Raw genomic sequence first — 18,501 nt, forward strand, 5'->3', positions numbered from 1 at the left:
TCTTATCTATCCATGCAAGGAAGGTGCAATAGGATTAGGAGTCAAGAAAGTTGAGACATTGTTGTACATGTTTCCAGATTCATTGTACATTCTAGACTAAAGGAAAAGTGATTAGTAGTGTTTGAAATTTTTAGTTATTTCTTGTTTCAAAGAGTAATAAATAGTGAAGTGATTTGAGTTTCAAATATGTGTACTTGTTGTTACTTTCTTCAGTGGCATGTGCTTCCTTGTTCAGAACAAGGGGTTTTTCTATAGTATCTAGCCTCCAAAGCTTCTTCAATGCAAACTAAATATCAAATCATGCCCTCGTACTCCAAATCATATAAGACATCACCCTAGAGAAGTTCCAAAGTAGACCAATGAGCTTTGACAGGCCAACTCCAACTCCATGTCAATATACAAGTGTTGCATCACTGCTACAAAAATTATTCTGAAGTGTTGCATCCTACACAATTCCTAAGATGGATGCCCAAAGGGGTTCTATAACGAGGCTCAACCTTCATTACCACATTTAAGACTTTTCAAAGGGATCGGTCCCTTTAAACCATACAAATTTTTACACTTTCACAATTTGGCCATGTTCTTATCAATTTATATTTTGTATTGAAAATTCAGTCCTATTTTAGATGTTTATTAAATTTAGGAACAATTATAGGTCAGCTCCAGCAAAATGTCAACAAATTTGTGGGTTAGGTTGGCATTTCTCCAAATACTATCACACATGTATATATAATCACACATTTTCATTTTTAGATCTTGATTGGTTGAACAAAAAGGTTCGCTGCTTGTGTAATTTTGTCCCATACCCCCACATCAACACTCATAGATAACAATATTCTTAATTCTTCATTTGTGTGCACAGTATGGTCCCTTTTGGTTGCTATTTTTGATGGAGAAACCTCTAACAGTACACCTTTTACCACAGAGATGTTGTTGTTGGATAGAAATCTCCAGAGGAGTCTTACACCAGACATATAAATGGCTATTGTATATCACAATAATAAGCATTAACATATGAATATGTGCAGACCCTAAACTATGTGCATTCAATCCATTACTTTTTCTTTCATGGCAGATTTTGTTCTGCATAGTAGATGTGTTGTGGCACTTCAGTGTGTTTGCATAAAAAATTCTAAGGCCAAACCCGGATTCTCATGTGTCATGGAAATTCAACATATCCCTTGTTCACCTAATAACTACTTGTAACTCATCTTAGAGTACTCATGTAAAATCTCACTCATGCCACTTAACAAGTTACCAAGACAAGGTTCATCACATCCAACCTTGGTCTAAAACAATTAAGCAACACAATTTACATCTTGACATGTCGTAGCACCTGACATGTCTTAGAATGCCTTAACACTATGTGGCATGCATTAACATCCCCTACATTCCTTGGCATGCTTTGACACTCCCTAGCACACCGTGGTACTTCCTAACATGCCTTGGTAGTTTAGCATACCTTGGCATTGCCTATCATATAACCTTGTCACTCCCTCCTTATCACACCTAGAACTCATTGAAACTCCCTCTCACACACTCTTATTCATTAATTTCCATGCATTTTGAACTAGTGCTTCCTTATGTTTCCTTGTAACCCCCTAACACTCCCTAGTTCACCCTAGCACCTGACACATCTTGGCCTACCACCTTAACACTCTAGCATTCCTTGGCACGACATAGTATACCTTGTCACTCTCTCCTTAGCACACCTAGACATTGCTGACACTCTTGGTCACAAACTCTTATTCATTCATTTCCATGCATTTTTACTTAGTTCTCCCTTGTGTTTCCCTAGCACTCCTTATCACTCCTTGACACGTGTTGTTACACCCTAGCAACTATGACATCTTGGCATGTCTCCCTAGCCTCTAGCATGCCTTAACACTGCCTAGCATACCTTGTCAATTTGTCCTTAGCACACCTAGAACTCACTGAAACTTCTAATCACAAACTCTTATTTGTTCATTTCCATTAATTTTGACATAGTTCTCCCTTGTGTTACCCTGGCACTCCCAGCTAACACTTCCTTACACGTGTTGGCACATCTTGGCCGCATGTCGCCCTAGAACTCTAGCATTCCTTAGCATTACCAAGTGTGCCTTGTAACTCATCCTTAACACACTTGGAACTCACTAACACTCCATGCCACACACTCTTATTCCTTCATTTCCATGCATTATGACCTAGTGCTCCCTTGTGTTTCCCTAACACTCCTTGGCACACATTGGCACACCATGGTACTTGTCACATCTTAGTAGGATTTCCTATCACTCTATCATCTATTGGCACTACTCATCATACATTGTCACTCCCTCCTTAGCACACCTATAGCTTGTTAACACTCACTATCACACATGCACATTCATTCATTTACATGTAATTGAAACAAGTCCTCCCTTGTGTTTCCTTGGCAATCCCTAGCATGTGTTGGCGCCACATCCTAGAACCTAGCACACATTGGCATGCCTTAGCACTTGACATGCCTTGACATGCCTAACATTCCTTGGAACTTTATAACATGTGTTAGCACTTTCGGAAATTCCTTGCACACCTTGGCACTCCCTAGTTTTCATGCCTTCATAGATAACCTTACTTTTTTTGTGACATGGGAACTCAACCAAGTCATTGAAAAAATAGTGTTGTGCCTAGACCAAAGTCTCCCTTTGTCTCAAACTTCTTTTTCCATCCTCTTATCACAATCGTAGGCTTTCCTCCTACAAGTCCTAATATGAAATTCTCCTAACACACTTCGTCCATGGGACACCTAGAATTCACTGACACTCCCTGGCATAATCTCTTATTCATTCATTTCCATGCACTTTGACCTAGTTCTCCCTTATGATTCCTTGACACTCCCAAACACTCCTTGACATGCATTGACACTATCTGTCATATGTCAGCATGCCTTTTCATCCTTGGCATTCCATGGAACTCCTTAATTATCATTCCCTCATAACTACCCTTATTTTCTTTTAGACTTAGGAACCCAACCAAGTCCTACCTCGACTACAACAACTTTACCAAGTTACATTTACTACAACTAGACTATGCCTTGTTCCCCTAATGGACTATAAATCATCTTAGGCTTCTCATGTCCAATATTAACTCATCCCACTTAACAAGTTACCAAGTCAATGATCCGGATTTAAGCAGGAACGCAAAAAATTATAGAGATAACCATGTACACAAAGATGCAGCGGAAATAATACTTCATTTCATTACTGTAAAATACTGAAATATGCTTACAAACAGAAATGGAAATAAACCAGCTAGGGCGATGGTAGCTTATCTCTGAGAAGAGATGTGGCGGCTACATGCCTCTGAACTATGTTACAATGAGGCTCGAAGGCCTATTTATTGTTGAGAAACAATGGAAAACCCTTAACATTCCAAAACCTAACCCTAGAAGATGAAACGCCAAATTGTGGGCCCTGTTTGGGTAAATTGGTACATCAATTTCCCGGGGTTGTAACTTTGGCATACGATCTCCGTTTGGCGCGTACAATAGCTCGTTAGAAAGATCTATCCGAGCACTACCACTTTGGGAGGCAACATGGGTCCATGGACCCATGTTGCTCCAGATTTCCAAAAAGATGTCGTTTAGGGCCTCAAAATGGCTCTGGAAGTTCAAGACCTGAAAACTGCTAAAAATAGTAAATTGTGCTACAATTTAGGAAACTGAAAAAGCTGAAAGAGACGGTTGTGGGGGTCCAAATGGGATAGGTGAGTGGCCACCAACATCCACCTGGATCATTCCTCCCCCCTTAGGAAGCAATGGTCCCCATTGCATTGAGTTCCTCCATCTGCTGACTTTGGTCCCTGGTGAGCTGTTCTGGAATCTCTGATGTGTTCAGAAATGGTGGGAAGAATGGTCGACAACGGTCCACATTGATCACTTGGTGCAAGCGAAGGAATGGAGGAATGTTATGCTTCAAAGCATTGTTACCCGTAGCCTTGGTATTGGTGTAAGGACCATGTCGGAGTGGTCTGAGTTTCTGATGGGTTCTGGTAAGGCGTTCTCTCTGCAGATGCAACCAAACTTTGTCGCCCACCTAAAACTTGTGTGGTACCCCTGTGGGTGAGGAGAAGTTGTTCCTGTGTCTTTTCATGACTGTATCCCTTTGCTGCCACTGCTGCATGGAGGAACCCTTCGCGGGGGTCATGGATGTGATGACAATCTTCCCCTTACTTTGGGAGTGAACCAGACAGGTGAATTTCCTGGTCTAGGAGATGAGCTTGCTGCCTTTCTTAGCGGTGATCAAAGATGTGGCGGTAGGTGGGGCTACCTATGGTATCCTGTATAATGAATTATTCAAAGAAATAATGACAGCACGAGGCCTGGACTCATACACAGCATGTCGCCTCCACAAGTATGGCTGGCCTAATAATACATCACAGACATCCAGAGGTGTAACATCACACAATACCTCGTCTGTGAAGGGTTTGATGCTGTAGGGAAGGCGACACTACTGGCGAACTTTCAGATCTCGTCCTTCGTGAAGCCACCTGATACTGTACAGCTGCGGGTGCGGTGTAGTCGGTAGGCCCAACCGCTTCACGACCTCTGCTGAAATGAGGTTCTTTTGGCTGCCACTGTCGACAATGAATTGCAGCGGCGAACCCTTCACCCACATCTGTGAGTGGAAAAGATGCTCCCCCTCTTCTGGATCTACAGGTTCATTCTTCTGGATCTTGGCAGTGGCAACAGTGGCGCTGGGATCTGCATCCCTTTGCCACTCCCCTTGTCAGGTTCTAGCTCAGGGTCAGAACATGCATCTGATTCGGAAGCCTTCAACTCAGCCACCAGCGACTGCTTGGTCCGACACTCACTTGTGTTATGAGTGGGACTCTTGTGGAACTCACACCACTTTCCTGTGTCCTTCTTCGGCTTCGTGGTGTTGTTCTTTTCTTGCGGCTTCGACGGGTTGTCTTGGGTTACCCACCTTGGCTTTGTTCTTTGGGCTTCGGATTTGCAGATCCAAAGTCTCGCTTCTTCTGTTTGAACTTTTGCTCGATTTTGACAACGTATCGATATGTTGTGCCGAGTGAGGAGATGTTCAAGAACTCCATCTCTTCCTGGATGTATCTGTGTAGGCAGCCGTGGTATTTGAGTAACAGATGCAGCTTAGAATCTTTGATACCCAACTGTGTGCGAAGGGTATGAAAAATGTTTGTGAACTCCAGCACATCTTGGTCTCGTCCTTGCTACAGTGTGGTCCATTTGATGTATTTGTCCTCATAGCTTTTGACAGGGTAGTACTACTCCTTGATGGCATCCCGGAAGTCATTCCAAGTGGGTGCAGCTGAAAATAGTGAGCCTGTACGATCATCCTTCTGCTCGCAGTAGGTTTCCCACCAGTCCTTGACGTGGGGGGCTACTTTGAGAAGAGCGAAAACAATCTTTTCCCAACTTGAAAATTCATGAATAGAAAAATACCCATCTAGCAGATTTAACCATTTATCTACGACATCTGCGTCTATTTGACCCTCAAATATTGGGATTTCAAAATTAACTTGTACCTTAAAGGGCGTGGCATTTCCAGAGTAGCTGCTGGAAGCCGATGCGTCGCCTCTGAGTAGCCGCTGAAGGATCTGTGCAAAGCTATCCATCATCGCGTTCCTTTGCCACTCGAGGGCTTCTTCGAGCAAGATTTTGATAGGATCTCCTACGCCCTCGTCTTTCTTCTCATCCGCCATGGTAGGTTGTCGAGATTTGCGAGGCTGGTCTTGCAAAGGTTCGACCAGTTCAAGCCCTAACTCCCTATATCCCGACCTCGTTGGGGACATGCAATGAAAAACAGAGAAAAAGCAGACTGCTCTGATACCACTGATCCGGATTTAAACAGGAACGCAACAAATTACAGAGATAACCATGTACACAAAGATGCAGCGGAAATAATACTTCATTTCATTACTGTAAAATACTGAAATATGCTTACAAACAGAAATGGAAATAAACCAGCTAGGGCGATGGTAGCTTATCTCTGAGAAGAGATGTGGGGGCTACATGCCTCTGAACTGTGTTACAATGAGGCTCGAAGGCCTATTTATTGTTGAGAAACAATGGAAAACCCTTAAAATTCCAAAACCTAACCCTAGAAGATGAAACGCCAAATTGTGGGTGCCGTTTGGGTAAATTGGTACATCAATTTCCCGGGGTCGTAACTTTGGCATACGATCTCCGTTTGACGCGTACAATAGCTTGTTAGAAAGATCTATCCGAGCACTACCACTTTGATTTCCCAAAAAACATCGTTTAGGGCCTCAAAACGGCTTCGGAAGTTCAGGACCCGAAAAACTGCTAAAAATAGTAAACTATGCTACAATTTAGGAAACTGAAAAAGTTGAAAGAGATAGTTGTGGGGGTCCAAATGGGATAGGTGGGTGGCCACAAACATCCACCTGGATCAATCAAGGCTCACATCCAATAGTGCCCATAAAACAACTAAGAAACATAGTTTACATCTTCACATGCCATAACATCTGGCACGTATAACAATCCGTTGGCACTACATGGCACACATTATCATCCCCTGCATTCCATAGCATGATTTTCCACTCCCTAACAGACCCTACCACTCCCTAACATGCCCTGACACTCTAGCATGCCTTAGCTTGCCTAGCATATACCCTTGTCACTCCCTCCTTAACACAATTGGAACTTGCTGACACTCCCTATCACACACTCTTATCTATTCATTTCCATGCAATTTGAACTAGTTCTCGCTTGTGTTCTCATGGCACTCCCTGACACACATTGGCACACCCTAGGACTTGACACATCTTGGCATGTCACCCTGGAACTCTATCATTCCTTGGAACTACCTAGCATACCTTGTCACTCCCTCCTTAGCACACCTAGAATTTGCTGAAAATCCCTGTCACGCACTCTTATTCATTCATTTCCATGCATTTGAAACTAGTGCTCCCTTGTTTTTCCCTGACACTCCATAACTCTCCCAGGCATGCATTGGCACACCTTAGCACCTAGCACACCTTATCATGTTTCCCTGGCCTCTAGAATGACTTAGCACTGCCTAGCATACCTTGTCAATCCCTCCTTAGCACACCTTGAAGTCACTGACACTTCTTGTCACAAACTCTTAATCATTCATTTGCATGCATTATTTTCACTTAGTGCTCCCTTGTGTTTCCCTAGCGCTCCCTAACTCTTCCTAGCACTATTTGTCACACCTTGGCACCTAGCACATATTGGCTGCATGCTGCTTTGACACGCTAGAATGACTTAGTGCTGCTTAGCATACCATGTCACTCCCCTCTTACCACACCTGGAACTCATTGACACTCCCTGTCACACACTCTTATTCATTCATTTCCATGCATTTTGACCTAGTGCTCCCTTGTGTTTCCCTAGCACTCACTAACACTCACCACACATTGGCACACCTAACTGCAATGAGTTTCACTAATAGTCAATCCAAAAACCCTTCCAGAGTCTAGCTAGTTACTTGTTCTTCACTAAGATATTAGGGTTAAGTTTATTGTATAGTGTTTAATGTGAAAATATTACTAGGTGTTTTTATCGCATAGAGTAATTATGATCTTCCCCATGTACACAAGGATAACTGAGAAGTGTTTCCCATAATCATGCAAGTGGAACTTCAACATGTACATTAGGGTAAACACAAAATATTTGTCATATTTACATAATTCAAGGTGATATGAAAATATTTACATTATATACGTGAATGTACTAAGATCAGGACCATTAGCATTATATCTACATATTTACCACAAGACGAGGGTCATTACAACACCTTAAAAATAGCCATAAGGCCTTCCTCTTTTGCAGCTCCTTGACCATAAGGGTTTAATTGAAAAACACATAGTTCCTTTAAAGATTTGTAGGTTGAGGCAGCCACTTCAAGCCCTTGAACTTAAAGATAATCAAATATTTGCAATTTGTTACAATAGTAAGTCCATTATGCACACTCCTCATCTTAGAGTTGGGTAGAGAGGGAGAATACTTGATAAAATGCCAACCTTGTAAATGAAAAACTTTGCATACTCATTGGTTGGACACTCCACCACTAGTTGACACCACTAACACACACCAAAAGTCCAAGATACCCATAATATGTGCCCTACACCCAAGGGCTTAGACTAAACCTCCATAAAATGTACCTTCAACTTTAGATGTCCCAAAACAGTAATATCCCAACCCTATCCTATTTTTTAGATTTTTGTAACTTTCTCCTTAACTAACATTTGTTTTTAACTATTTAATCCACTTACCATATACTCTCTCTTGTTTGCACCCACCTAGTAACAAGAACACTTATGTTTTTAATACAACCAAGTTAAGAGGGCATGTATCTTTCTTACACTTAAATGTTTTCAATACAACCAAGTTAAGAGAACGTGTTTCCTTTTCAAATTCCAAAAGTATAACATGTCTATCTCTATAAACTAACAACAAAATCATTGCATAAAAAAGGTAAGCTTAAAATTAAATTAAAATTAGATTATTATTATTATTATGATAAATACACCAAATATGGAAAATTTGTTTTCAAACACAACCATAAAAAGTGTTAGTTTATCAAATACAACTACAAACTTATTAAGCCAACCTAGATCCATCTTAACCCAGATCTATCAAGCGCCGAGAGGGATCCAATCTCTCGATGTGAAAACCTCTTTTTTGGCACTTGGTAGATCCAGGTTAAGATGGATCTAGGCTGGTTATATAATACTATATAATATCTATATTTGTATCTATGTTTCTCTTTCTTATTCCATCTCTCTATCTCACCCCCAAAACATACACACTCTCTCTCCATATCTATCTCTCTCTCCCTCCCTCTTCCTCTCTGCCTCTCTCTCTTCCCTCTATCTCTCCTCTCTCCATCGCTCCCTTGTCACTCCCTCTCTCTCTACCTTTCTCCCTCTATGTCTTTCTTCTTCCTTCCCTCTCTCTCCCCCTCTAACTTCATCTCCCTCTCCTCTCTCTTAGTCCTCTCTCTCCCTTTCTCTCTCACCTCCCTCTGCCCCTCCCCCCCCATCACTCTCTCTCTCTCTTCCCCCTCCATCTTTGTGCCTCCCTCTCTCTCTCTCTTTCCCTTGTCTCCCTATCTTTATCCCCACCTATTCTCTCTCCCCTCCTCACTTCTCTCCCTCTCTCTCTATCCATCTGTCCCTTGTCTCTCCCTCTCTCTCTCCACCTCTATCTCTTATGCCTTAGTTCTTTCCTTCCTCTCTCTCCACCTCTATCACCCTATGCCTTAGTTCTTTCCTCCCTCTCTCTCCCCCTCCAACTCCATACCTCTCTCCACCACTCTCTTCTCCTATCTCTCCCCTCTCTCTCTTCCTACCTCCTTCTATTTGTCTCCCCCCATCACTCTCTCTCTCTCTCTCTCTCTCTCCATATTTGTCACTATCTCCCTCCCTCTCTCTTCCCTTCACTTTTCTTGCTAATATTTGTATTATATAAATTTCACATCTTTAAATACAAAATTATTCTCATTTTTTATTTTATCTAAATCCTTAATTTAATTTATATGGGAATAATTTTAGTAGTTGTGAGGATAGAGGGTTTATATATATCTCAAAACTAATTACAACCCTTTTCCTATTAGCTTCAAATAAAAAAAGTTATAAAATTAAATTAAATTAAAATATTTTTATTGTGAAATAAGTTATGGTTTTTGGGCATGTGGTATTGATAAGGCATGATATTGGCCCATGGTATTGTAACAAAGCCTATTTACAAGTTAATAACATCCATGGTAAAGTGGGGGTGAATATCAACGGTTAAGAATCTTGTCATATTGTTATAAGATATTTAGATTGTGGATAGATTTTTTGGCATGTGGTATTGATAAGCCATGGTATTAGCCCATGCTATTGTAAGAAAGCCTAATCACAAGTTCATAATATCAATGAAAAACGGGGCTGAATATCCATGATTAAGAATCTTGTCATATTCTTATAAAATATTTTGATTTTGAAATAAGTTATGTTTTTTGGGCATGTGATATTGATAAGCATGGTATTGGCCCATGGTATTGTAACAAAGTCGATTTCCAAGTTAATAATATCCATGGTAAAGTGAGAATGAATATCCATGGTTAAGAATATTTTGATTGTGAAATAAATTATGTTTTTAGAGCATGTGGTATTGACAAGCCATAGTATTGGCCCATGGTATTATAACAAATCCAATTTTTTACAAGTTAATAATATCCACTGTAAAGTGGGGGGTGAATATACATGGTTAAGAATCTTGTCATATTGTTATAAAATATTTTGGTTGTGAAATTAGTTATGGTTTTTGGGCTTGAGGTATTGATAAGCCATGGTTTTGGCTCATGGTATTCTAACAAAACCTATTCACAAGTTAATAAAAAAATCAAAATATAACAAATTGAATTTTATTATTTTTATTATTAATTAAGCCAACATTTAGATTTTTTCACTCATCCCCACACTTTTGACTTTTATTATTATTATTACTATTATTCTTTAACTTAGCCCATATTTAGAATTGTTTACACACTTACATTGCACCTACACATCTACTCTATACTCTATAAATATTGTATTTATTGTTTTTTAGGGAGGGAAATTTTAACATTTTTTAAAAAATTCAGCCTTAATTTTGATGTAACAAAGCCCTCCTAATTCCAATCTTCATTTACTTTCAAAAACAAGTAGTATATTTTCACTTTTCATAGGGTGGAGGGAAAACTAGTAGATATTTTCACTTTTCACAGGGCAGGAGGGAAAACGAGATTGGAGAGAGTTGTGAATTAAATTTTCACTTTTCATAAGGCTGAAGGAGGGAAAACTAGTAGCATATTTTCACTTTTCACAGGGCGGGAGGGAAAACGAGATTGAAGAGAGTTTTGAATTAAGGTTTTACTAGTAGCAGATTGATATTGAACCCCACCATTACATCTTAAATCCATTAATGGCGCCAAGTTATGTTTCATTTCTAACCTTGCTGCATTTACAACCTACTTTTAGTCTTATTCCACATAGGGAGGAGTACACACACCTAAAATCTCTTGTTTGAAATTCATTATTTTTTCATCCTTGCTTTTAAGTTTACAAGTAGCATATTTTCACTTTTCATAGGGTGGGTGGGAAAACGAGATTGAAGAGAGTTGTGAATTAAAGTTTTACCAGTAGAAGACTAATATCGAACCCCACCATTGGATCTTCAATCCATTAATGGCGCCCAGGTATGTTTCATTTCTAACCTCACTGCATTTCCACCCCACTTTTAGTCTTCTTCCACACAAGGAGGATTGATTCAAAATTCACTATTTTTTTCTTCTTTTCTTTTAAGTTTAAGAGTAGCATATTTTCACTTTTCACGGGATGGGAGGGAAAACGAGATTGAAGAGTGTTGTGAATTAAGGTTTTACCACTAGCAGACTGATATCGAACCCCACCATTGGATCACCATTGGATCTTCAATCCATTAATGGTGCCCAGGCATGTTTCATTTCTAACCTCGCTGCATTTCCACCCCACTTTTAGTCTTCTTCCACACAGGGAGGAGTACACACACCTTAGATCCCCCACCATTGGATCTTCAATCCATTAATGGTGCCCAGGTATGTTTCATTCCTAACCTCGCTACATGTACACCCCACTTTTAGTCTTCTTACACACAGGGAAGAGTACACACACCTCAGATCTCTGGTTCAAAATTCACTATTTTTTTCATCCTTTCTTTTAAGTTTACGAGTAGCATATTTTCACTTTTCACAGGGCAGAAGGGAAAACAAGATTGAAAAGAGTTGTGAGTTAAGGTTTTACCTCTTAAATCCATTAATGGCGCCCCAGGTATGTTTCATTTCTAACCTCGTTGCATTTCCACCCCACTTTTAGTCTTCTTCCACACAAGGAGGACTGGTTCAAAATTCACTATTTTTTTCATTCTTTCTTTTAAGTTTAAGAGTAACATATTTTCACTTTTGACGGGGGTGAGGGAAAACGAGGGAACATAGGTAAAAGCATATGTATTTTTCCTTCTTTTATGGTTTGTCTCTATAGAGTTGATTTTACTAGGTGTACACTGTATGCATCCCAAAATTTCTCTTTAGGAAATCCTATTTTTATTATTTCCAAGAAAAACTCTCTGGGGAATCCCAATGGATGTTTCCCCACATTCATGGATGGCATCCCTGGTGAACCCGTTGGCATTGACTAGTGCACCTCACCCACTGTATGCATCTCAAAATTTCTCTTTAGGAAATCCTATTTTTATTCTTTCCAAGAAAAACTCTCTGGAGAATCCCAATGGATGTTTCCCCACATTCATGGATGGCATCCCTGGAAAACCCATTGGCATTGACTAGTGCACCTCACCTAAGGGATTTCAAACAAGGCACCTTCCAGCACAAAACTAGACAAATACCTAGTAACATTAATGACATTCAGTTGGGCTAACCCCTTGGGCTCAATAAATCATAATCAACTACACTATTTTCCATATTAACATATTGATCCTATTTAACATTTTGTTAGAGTAACCATAACAGTCCAAGCCTATTCCTATTTTTATTTTGGTTTTTAATTCCTTATTTGGTGTGGTGACAACTTTATATGACTGTATATATGTTTATTATTGTCAAAGTATATGTTGAAAAGCAGATGTTCTCTTACATTCTACCTTGTCTGTTATGTATTGATGGAGTTCAGTTTCATTAGTTGTGACCAAAGAACCGTGTCATGCATGTATACAAGGATTCTTGTATCACTATTTATAAATTGAACATTGTCCTTAAACAAGCAAAGTAGACCTTTAATGCTACATGTTTGTATCTCAAGGCACTTCCAATCCTGATAAATGAGGTGAAATTTAAGTGTTTCTAGAATCCAAATCTCAGGTTTTGTGAATTTACTCATATATGGTCTTGGAAAAGCGAAGTGAAATTTAATTATTTCCAAATCTTAAGTTCTGTGAATTCACTCGTATTTGGTGCTGGAATCTTTTGAGCAAACGGGAAGAATTTCTTTTAGTTTCATTCAAATCTTCCAAAAATAATACTAAATTTCTCCCTGACTAAAATTCTCCTTGAAATGGCTTTGGGATTGAAAATTTTGTAAATGTTTTTAGGGAAACAACCCAAAATACTTTTTCTAGATTAGAGTTTTATAACACTAGGTACTAAAATAGTCTTCTATTTTCTACTGCAAATGTCTAATAGAGTCTTCCCAGAAACTGATCAGAAAATTAGGTAGATGCGCTGGATGGACTAAATAATTTTTAATGAATAATCACTGTTGGGTGAAACTATGTTCGTTTAATTCCGTTGTAGTACTTACCCAACTATTTAATTTGTCAATCCGAGGTCCGTAGACTTACGAGACACATGCACTATATATGCAGGACTGAAGTGGAACTAATCTAATCTAATCTAATCTAAATTACTGAAATCAAATTAATCTAAGAAGGCATTGAAACATTAACTATGAAAGCAGGAAGTTGCATAAAAGAAAAGCAATACAACACGTGAAGAAGTGAATGACAAACAACATATGTGAGCTCACAACAATAAAACTATGTCAAATTATATTATAGGAACTAAATTACAAATCATGAAAGCATAACAATAAAAGAATATGAATCAAAGTTAATCTCCATTCTCTATTATTCATTATTCATCCCAATGAAGAGAGAGCACTCTCTTATATACATGAGGAAGATAACATTTCCATAATTACATATCCAATATTCTCTCAAGCACTATCAACTAGTTTCCCATTATTACAAGATATGATCGCACAAATTTCTCAAACATGATCCCATAAATCTCTCACATATCTTGGATAAGATATACCAACCAAATCCTCCATGCTTTTCTCCTAATTATCTCCTTAGGAATTGGATAAGATATGCTTCCATGATTTTCTCCTTAGGATAAGATATGCCTCCATGATTTTCTCCTTAGGAATTGGATAAGATATGCCTCCATGATTTTCTCCTTAGAAAAAGGCTTGCATAATTATCTCCTTGATATGGTGGAGGAGATATTAATTCTTCACATATTTCCTACACATCACAAAACTCACATATTCTTGAGATATATATAAAAATATGTACATTTTCTAATAATTAATCATAAATTCACTTATAATACAAAAATGAATAAAATGGAAAATAAAAAGGTGAAACCCAAATGTATGTATGAAAATGATATGATAAAAGGTTAATGGGATGATGAAATGTAAGGAATAGTGAAGAAAAAGGTGGATGAAAATATGACATTTTTGAGTCCCAACATCCTCCCCAACTGAACTTGTTGCATGTCCTCATGCAACCATGCATGGGTATCTTTTAAGAACATTTGGCATATTGAACTTTGGCTTTACATGATGATGTCTTAAATGTTTCCAGGATATGTGAGAGACATTAGTAACAATTTACATTTTCTTATGGTTGGTTCTTGTGTGACAACCATGAATACAAAGAATGTTGGTTCTTGTGTTAACAACATTCATTTCATTTTCTGTTCTCTTTTCTTCAATAATGTAAACACTCACTGGAAATCATAATGTGCATAAGAAAGCCCTTTTGTAATATTAATGAAGCATGCCAATATTACGTATGAAGCAAAGTGCAACAAAGTATCATCGGAAAATAAATGTTGGTGAATGGTAAATGGAGTGATAGTGGTGAAGAAATGGAATCATGGTAGTGAATATGTAGTGAATATAGTTCTCCCCCCCCTCAACTGAATGGGTTGCATGTCCGCATGCAACTTAACATGGCTCATGAAAGGAAATGTAGCATGGTGAGGGAATTTTCCAAAATATTCAAGTTAGCATATAAGGAATTGCATGATTAAAGATTAGAAAACAACATACCTCTACTTACCCAAGAATGATGAACTATGCAATAGGAATGTAGCTGCTGCTGCTGCTGGATCAGGAAAATGTGACTGATGTAACCGGATCCTGGGAAATGAAGGAATCTGAACTGCTGATGCTGAATCATGGAAAAGATAAATGCTGAAAGTGGTACTGTGGTACTCTCATAGATCAGAATGCATACTGCTGTAACTGCTGAGGGAGTCGTGAAAAAGGGTATAGTCTTCACCCGCTACAAACCCGATGGTACAATTCTAAACATGCGAATGAATGTGTCGATGTCGAGCATGAAATAGAAATCATTGGATTACCGGCCATTGATGTATGCCGTTAACCAATGCGAGGCAACTCACCATTGATGTCAATGAGTGCCAAGGTACCGGAGTACATCTTGCAAAGCGCGAATGAATGTGTCGAGGTCGAGCCACTTGCAAGATCTGAAGATCAAGGGACATTGATTTATTCCCATGATCGCCAGCGAGAGAGCTTGCCATTAAGGCATGCAAGCCTCTAGGTACTCAAAATTAACTCTAGTCTATTTCCCAGATAAGGTGCTGATGTCGATGGGGCAAGACTTGTTGAAAGGTGGGCCTTAAGGAATCCCACATCAGTGAACGCGAGTTTGTACAAAAAGATTTGGTAGGAATATAAATGGAAAGAACCCACGGACAAGCAGTGTGGATCAACATGGCTAGGAAATCAAGGCAATCTAATCATGGAAAGGGAATGAGTTTTATTCAAAAGGAAAACTAGAAGGTAAAACTAAACTGAAAAGGATAAAGGGATGTATGCGATTCAGAATAATAGGCGTGCATGAAGTCGTGAAAGATAAGGAAATGGAAGATGGGCTGCAACACAAGGAGTTTGGAAGGAAAAAGGGAAGTAATCATGACGCAAAAGGATTTTTTGTGTAGTGGAAAATGTCATGATATGTGATTTTGAAAAATCACTTTGCAGACTCTGAAAAAGTTAGCACCATTCCTGCATAAAAAATTCACACCTTTGTGTTCCATCTCCATCGATCATCCCTGTATGAAGTGACTCAAAAACAAATTAGCGCATTTTCAAGAATTTATGAAATGTCCATTTGTACATTATTTTTTGAAGTTACACTAATTGTGGATGAAAAGGGTGTCGTATCGTAATGTTGAGCTTTCTGCATAAGCTTCTCGTTGACCTACACAACACCAATCTCATTTATCTTGTTAGTGTATGCATTCTAACTTTTGCCCATAAATTCACAAAAAAATCCAACATACTTTGATTTCCCCCCAACTAAAATTATTGCATGTCCCCATGCAATGTACTAATTGATTGTGCAATACTTTTTCAAAATGTTTTTATTGGTTTGCAGGAAAATTGATTTAAAACATTCGAAAAGGCTTTTGTATCTTTTTGAGGAAGTAGTTGGTGTTATGAATGAGGGAATTTTTTTTTTTATTTTTATTTTTTATTTTTTTATTATTATTTTTTTATTTTTTTTTATTAAACAGTAAACTTGTTTTCTCTGATTAAAAGAAGCGCTCGGCAGTGTCATATTCCACTCAAAAAGTAAAATTGAACGCTGAATGCCAAACCTATAATACGAGTTAGGAGAGATTGAATTAAGAAGTGTGAAATGCAGGGACCTTTGCTTCTTAACAGATTAATTATTTGATTGAAACTTTTCACTGCCTAAGGCCACCAAACGTTGTTGGATTCGAAGGCTAAAAGAAACCATTGAAAGATTCTCAGGTCGCTGCGAAGCTGCCCTGGTAATGAAATTTTCTGGGTCGATTTTCGCTCCAAGTTACACAAATATACTTCCATTTCGTTGACAACCATCAATTGCAAGTGGCTTGGAAGATGAGAGCGGTTTGCCCATACTAATAAAAGACCAAAGCCACAACACAGAGAATATTATGTCGCACTGCATGAAATGATCCAAGAACGGGATACCCATCAGATAGAGTCATATAATTCAACATCACAATGCTCTATACACAAAATATCAAACAACATTTACAAGCTAAGACTGCACGCTTGAACCCAATAAATAACTAGTGTTAAATTGTTACCCGGAAATGGGCATCCCATCGATCAGTCGCAGAATGAAAGACGAATCGAATATGAAATTTCGGAAGCTTTTCCCAGATAAGTCTTCATTTATAACACCAGTTGTGCTTTGATAAGGCTCCATCATGACACATGCAATATAAATTTCTTGGATCAAAACAAACGCTACGATGAAACTTTATAGAATTGTGCATCTGCATCTGCTCTCCTTAAGAGAAGCAACGGTGGTGGCAGGGGTGTATTTGTTGGGGTCGATATCAGTGCCATCGAACAGTCGAAATTTGAGCTCCACCGATTCCTCCACTGCCATTTTCACACCTCTAAATTTTTCTCCCAGTATCAATAGCTTTTCATCCTTTCACTTCCAATTGGAATGATTTTAACAGGGCATTCTATAGATAAATCACTCAAATTCAGGGCATCGATGACTATGGGTAACCAATTCAAGGCTGCAGTCTTTCACTCAAAGTCAGGCCATTGAGGACTATGAACGGCCAATTCATTGGGTCTTGCAAAGGATAAGACATCTATTAGAAAAGCCGAGGAGCTGAGGCGCCTTAGCAATGTTCATTTTGATTCCTCAACATTTGGTGTGGGCGAGGTCTGCAAATCTGTGTTCTGCTTTGAGTTAGGCGCTGCCAAACTGCAGGTTTCTTTTGATAGACAGAAGGCCATTAAGCTCAGTGGCATGTCAGAGAAGGCCTATACAAGATCCTTGAATGCGATGCAGAATGCTGTCGGTGTCAGGCCAAAGCTAGACATAAGAGAACTGGCAATCCAATTTGGGTGTCTTAGATTAATTGGGTCTGCCCAAAGAGCATTGTCTTTATACAAGGATAGATTTGTAGCTGTATTGCCTAAGTCTCGGCGTTCAAGTGCTGATTTGAGTCGTCCTGAATTTATTGCAGTGGCATTTTACTTGTGTGCAAGAAGGAATAAGCTAAAAGTGGACAGGACAAGATTGATTGAGATTTGTGGCACATCTGATTCAGAATTCAGCATCCATGAATGACCTTTTCTTTGATATTGTTGGAATTTCCAAAGAAAAAAAAAAGAATCCAAAGTCTGTAAAGAATAATAGAGAGCTTTTAGATGCATTGCCAGGCAAAAGAGGCATGAAGATGATGGGGAATCTGATATTTGCAGTGAGTCATTTGATGATGAAGATGGACTAGAGGTGCCCGATTTGAAGAGACCCAAGAAAATGCAAAAACCTGCTTACGAGGAATGGAAATCTTTAGTCCTTGCATCAAATGAAACATTTAAAGCCATAGGACTTGAAAAGAAAGGAAACAAATGAGACTCAATTTTGTAAAGAAGCCTCCACAGACTGTACCTAAACATGGCAATCTTGGCTGATTTTATGCAACTTGACTTGTTTATCAGATCATGTACTCCAAAAGTCGTATGATGTGGATTACAAAGCGATACCTACCCTAGTCCCTTACAGTACAACCAAGATGAAGGACGTTGCAACCAGCCAGCCAAGCATCACGTGAGAGACACTAAGAAGAACATCACGAGAAGCTTGACCAGTTATGACCATCCTCAGTGCATCTGAAGTCAAAGCAAAATGATCCCCACCAGTAATGACTT

At 39.0% G+C, this 18,501-nt stretch overlaps 1 pseudogene; it reads left to right on the forward strand.

Moving 5' to 3' along the window:
• LOC149142054 (origin of replication complex subunit 6 pseudogene) overlaps positions 1-18,264 on the forward strand; it is a 32,844-nt pseudogene extending 14,580 nt beyond the window's left edge.
• Positions 18,265-18,501: the final 237 nt, after the last annotated feature.

Source organism: Pinus tabuliformis, chromosome X (assembly GCF_031772625.1).
Source record: "Pinus tabuliformis cultivar Carrire ecotype Pingquan chromosome X, CPIR1, whole genome shotgun sequence".
NCBI classification, from domain to species: domain Eukaryota; kingdom Viridiplantae; phylum Streptophyta; class Pinopsida; order Pinales; family Pinaceae; genus Pinus; species Pinus tabuliformis.